The sequence below is a fragment of the Poromitra crassiceps genome, assembly GCF_964638095.1.
Source record: "Poromitra crassiceps genome assembly, chromosome: 1".
In the NCBI taxonomy this organism is placed as follows: Eukaryota; Metazoa; Chordata; class Actinopteri; order Beryciformes; family Melamphaidae; genus Poromitra; species Poromitra crassiceps.
Genome location: NC_139623.1, coordinates 26,172,321 through 26,178,320, shown reverse-complemented (window position 1 = coordinate 26,178,320; position 6,000 = coordinate 26,172,321).

Sequence of the window (6,000 nt, the reverse complement as noted above, 5' to 3'; positions counted from 1 at the left end):
ACCTGGAAGATAAACCCTGAGTGATCACTGCACTGTGGGACAGGCCTGGAAGATAAACACAGTGATCACTGCACTGTGGGACAGGCCTGGAAGATAAACCCTGAGTGATCACTGCACTGTGGGACAGACCTGGAAGATAAACCCTGAGTGATCACTGCACTGTGGGACAGGCCTGGAAGATAAACCCTGAGTGAGCACTGCACTGTGGGACAGGCCTGGAAGATAAACCCTGAGTGATCACTGCACTGTGGGACAGACCTGGAAGATAAACCCTGAGTGATCACTGCACTGTGGGACAGGCCTGGAAGATAAACACAGAGTGATCACTGCACTGTGGGACAGGCCTGGAAGATAAACCCTGAGTGATCACTGCACTGTGGGACAGGCCTGGAAGATAAACCCTGAGTGATCACTGCACTGTGGGACAGACCTGGAAGATAAACCCTGAGTGATCACTGCACTGTGGGACAGGCCTGAAAGATAAACCCTGAGTGATCACTGCACTGTGGGACAGACCTGGAAGATAAACCCTGAGTGATCACTGCACTGTGGGACAGACCTGGAAGATAAACCCTGAGTGATAACTGCACTGTGGGACAGGCCTGGAAGATAAACACAGTGATCACTGCACTGTGGGACAGGCCTGGAAGATAAACCCTGAGTGATCACTGCACTGTGGGACAGGCCTGGAAGATAAACCCTGACTGATCACTGCACTGTGGGACAGGCCTGGAAGATAAACGCTGAGTGATCACTGCACTGTGGGACAGACCTGGAAGATAAACCCTGAGTGATCACTGCACTGTGGGACAGGCCTGGAAGATAAACCCTGAGTGATCACTGCACTGTGGGACAGACCTGGAAGATAAACCCTGAGTGATCACTGCACTGTGGGACAGACCTGGAAGATAAACCCTGAGTGATAACTGCACTGTGGGACAGGCCTGGAAGATAAACACAGTGATCACTGCACTGTGGGACAGGCCTGGAAGATAAACCCTGAGTGATCACTGCACTGTGGGACAGGCCTGGAAGATAAACCCTGACTGATCACTGCACTGTGGGACAGGCCTGGAAGATAAACGCTGAGTGATCACTGCACTGTGGGACAGACCTGGAAGATAAACCCTGAGTGATCACTGCACTGTGGGACAGGCCTGGAAGATAAAGCCTGAGTGATCACTGCACTGTGGGACAGACCTGGAAGATAAACCCTGAGTGATCACTGCACTGTGGGACAGACCTGGAAGATAAACCCTGAGTGATCACTGCACTGTGGGACAGGCCTGGAAGATAAAGCCTGAGTGATCACTGCACTGTGGGACAGACCTGGAAGATAAACCCTGAGTGATCACTGCACTGTGGGACAGGTCTGGAAGATAAACCCTGAGTGAGCACCAGACAATTGGACTCGAGTCATAGGGACTCGGACTCGAGTCGACTCGAGTCGCAAATTTGACGACTTCCGACTCGACTCGGACTTGGAAGGTAAATACTTGAAACTCGACTCGGATTGGAAGAAAATGACTCGAAACTCGACTCGGACTTGTGACAAGATCAGCCGAGTGCACCAGCTGGGCGTACGCCTAGGTTTACACGCTACGTCCGATGTAGAACTCAAAGTTACGACTAACTTAATTTTATGACTAGTGCACCCTGTATGCGCTGCGTCTGTGTATGGAGCAGGCGTAAAAGTTACACCCAAATACGTAGCTACTCACTGACAGCTGTCTCATCTTGATCTGCGCGTGATGCGGCCGGAATCTTCTCCAAAAATTTCGATCGATATGTGCTGTAAAATAGACGTTTTGGGCGCAGGACCTCCGCTCGTCGGCGGGTTTTAAGCTGATGCGTCGGAAGATCTTTCAATTTCTTCCTGACTTCGTCAACTGCCCGCAGTGCGCAGTCTGCCATCGCATTCAGTAGGCTACTGATTGCACTTGTGATCAAACTGCTTGTGTTGGCGATGTTAAATTGAGCTGTGACAACGTTTCTATGCTTTGAATACAACTCTATAAGTTTAAGCTGAGTTGGAGCTGTCTGTCAGCTGTCTCTAGCTCGTCTGAGAGAAGTGTGTTGCTTGGCAACAAGCACGTATTAACGTGAACGCGCACGTCCGCAGCCTAAATAATCTCTGCCTTGTCATTTTTTCTAACCTGTGACTCGACTTGACATAACCTGTGACTCGACTCGAGACTTGACTTGAAATAACATTGTGACTTGACTTGACTTGACTTGCCGACAAAAGGAAAGACTTGGGACTTGCTTGAGACTCGGGACCAATTGACTTGAGACTCGCTTGGGACTCGGATCAGAGGGCCTTGGACAATTGTCTGGTGAGCACTGCACTGTGGGACAGGCCTGGAAGATAAACCCTGAGTGAGCACTGCACTGTGGGACAGGCCTGGAAGATAAACCCTGAGTGAGCACTGCACTGTGGGACAGGCCTGGAAGATAAACCCTGAGTGAGCACTGCACTGTGGGACAGGCCTGGAAGATAAAATGATATCAAACACAGCACTGTTTTAATTTTCAACACACCCATGCATTGTTTGGGGCAGCATACTGTACATACACTTTTGTTTTTAACAAGATTTTTTTTACCTTAATCCCATCAAAAACTAGTGCCAAGACCTCAAAATCATCAATGCTCCCTGGTTAGCTGGACCCGGCTTGAGCACTTCTACAATGTGCAAAGCTAATATAGACTTATCCAAAACAACTGCAACAGGTATTAATAACATATTGGCTTATGGGGATGAATGTTTGAAAATTATGGAATTTAACTTTTATGAGTGTTTTATGGTGTACTTTAGTTTATTATGGTTTCTTTTCATAGGGGAGGGTTCTGCAAACATGAAAATGTGACTCAATTTAATGGATCAAAACTAACGGTGGTAACAGAGATGCATTTAGTTAGAAAACGCTGAATGAGCATTGCAACTGTGTGACTGGCCTGGAAGACAATGATATCACACACAACACATCTCTTTCTTTATGTCATTTTCAAGACTCCCATGAGTTGTTTGGGACATCTAACATCACTTTTGTCAATATAACATGTGAATGTGCTGCCAATTACAGATGCATTACAATACCAAAACTATATGATGAAAATGATTCATCCTTTTAAAGGCCCTATATGTAACTTCTGACTCTCACTGATACCGGTGGCCATTAGAGTAACTGCAGGCAGCCTGTGCTCGCGCTGATGAGCGTGCGCCGTACTTGCACGAGCCCAGCAACTGCCTGGCCAACACGAGCCAATTCTAAACATGAGGTCTGGTCCATGTCCGGCTAGCCAGAGCAGGATATTTCTAGACATGAGATGTCTTTGTTTAGAAACAGCTGGAAATTGTCTGTTTTTTCTGCCAAGTAGAGTGGGCAGGGGGAGCGCAGGGGCGGTGGGGTGCGGTACGGAGGAGAGCCTGAAGAACAGAATTGGGCATTATACCCAAAACGCGCACACAGGTCTCCATACACTGCATCCACAACATGAGATCTCTGTCAAACACTTTTCTCCACTACTCCATAACGCACTGTGAAGTTCCCGATGGCATCAGGAACTTCACAGCGTGTTATGCATTCCGATGCATTCCGGCCGATGCATTCCGACGCATTCAGGCGATAACGTAAGGTGGCAATGTGCCAAAAAAAGTGAGCGCTTGCCTTTGTTACATCGCCCAAAAGCCGCCAGTCAAAATAGTGGTCGCACCGTCGCACTAACGTTAACCTGTGGATGATTTTATAAGTGGCATTCAAGTCATATCTGACTAGTTTTCCAATTTATTTCTCCCCACACAAGTTAGGCTATATGTCTCGATATAGGCTGATGCAACACTAGCCCCGTTTGGCACTCTTTTCTGCGTAGTACGTGATCGTCGTTGTCTCGCTGAAAAACATCACATATTAATTTAACGGTTCTTGATTATACAGAGGTAGGCCTACATAAAATGTATTACCAGACGCACTCTTCAATTCGGCATATATATGATCCACAGAGATGTTACTGTAAGTGAATAAAATGTCAATTCTGGATATGAGTCGCCTGTCTTCCTCCTTTAAAACTGCATGTTTTGTAATGGAGTTTGGTTAAAGATTCGCTAAAGCTGTTCATTTGCAGCACTTGAGAAAACCGCGCTCGTTTAATTCATTGTCTGTATGTACTGTCTGTATGAATGTGTTTATGGCTGAATATGTCTGCTCCGAATGTGTGTGTGTGTGTGTGTGTGTGTGTGTGTGTGTGTGTGTGTGTGTGTGACTTTCCTCTCAGACACCTGTTTTTACCTGGCAGTGAACGCCGGCGCTGCTCTAGCTGGCTGAAGTTCCATATTTCTCCCTCATCTTGTTTCTCTTCATCTCATTGTTCTTTTTCCTTAGTTCTTCATTGTCTTTACTGAGGATCTAAGGTTGGCGGTGCCTGGTAGGCTCGGATCAGCTAGGTACTGTAGGATATCTTTCCAACCTGTGTCATGCGTCATATATTTTCTTTTCTATTCACCTTATGCAGAAGAGACCATCTAGCTTGAGAGACTAACAGGAAGTGTAAATACAATCAGACGTTTCAATTGTATTTACACTTCCTGTGACTCATAACCTAGTTTGACTCATAATGTGAGTCAAACTAGGTTTGACCAGGTGAGTCAGACTAGTTTGAGCAAGTAAAAGAGCCGGTGTTTTGAACAAGAAGTCGTGATACAATGGGTCAGGTGGGCTGCATAAGGTGAATACTGTATTGCAGCACTTGGTTCTGTGATTAATTGCCGTTTGGTTAGATCTAGAATAGGCTCATCCTATGTAAAGTCTTCTGAGACATGCTTGTGATGAAGGGCTGTATAAATAAACTTGACATGGCTTGACTTGACATATAGCGACCCATAATCCATAATCAGGCCCATGACCAATTTGGGGTCGTGATCTTCTTTCTGATGAGGTCAAGAGGAGAGGAGAGGAGAGGCTTTACAAATTGGCTCAGTCTCTCTCTCTCTCTCTCTCTCTCTCACTCACACACGCACGCACGCACGCACACACACACACACACACACACACACACACACACACACACACACACACACACACACACACACACACACACACACACATCTGTGTAGAGCTTGTTGACATTGTGAACATGTAACTTGTGTATGCAGCAAGTGTGTGAGCTTCAGGCCTGCTGAACTACAATGTGTTCTATAAAGTCTGACCCACTTTGGATCAACGTGTGATTTGTAGTAAATGACTGAAATATATTGTGGAACTTTATGTTCACTTCATTTGTCACAAAGAGCTCAGAGTTAACTGAAATCATTATCCCTCAGATACTGTATCTGACATATGTGAATGGATTGTAAGATAGCTAAACCTATGTCAAGTATAATGTGGGTAGGGAAAATGATGGAGTAACACTCCCTTAATAGCTGCTTTTGAGTTGCCCTTGTTAACTGGTGTAACGCTAACGTTAGCAACATTTGCCAGTTAGCTTGGCACCAACTAGCTATAATGTGGACGTCTGATGACTAATGTTAACGTTAACAGCGATTAATTAATAACAATAGTAATCGTTGTCCGTTTCTTCAGGAAACTGATGACACTGAGCAGCAAGCAGCACCCTGGACGGCTAACGTCATGAAGACATAACCGGCGCAATTAGAACTCTTATATTCATCTCTATACATCAGAATCACATGCAGAGGATGAGGAGGTAACTTCATTTCTGATTAATATAAATCTCCCCTCCCTTTTGGAGGTCATACATAACTTACCATTAGCTAAATCATCTGGCTTGGATGGGTTTTCAGCAGAATTCTATCACTGCTATGCTGCAGAACTAGCTCCATTATTACTTGATATGTATACTGAGTCATTAGAACGGGGCTCCCTACCCCAGACCTTGTCAGAGGCACTTACTACTTTAATAAAAAAAGGGAAAGACCCATTAGACTGTAAAAGTTATAGGCCTATTAGTTTGGTCGGATGTGGTGGGAAAATTCTCTCTAATAT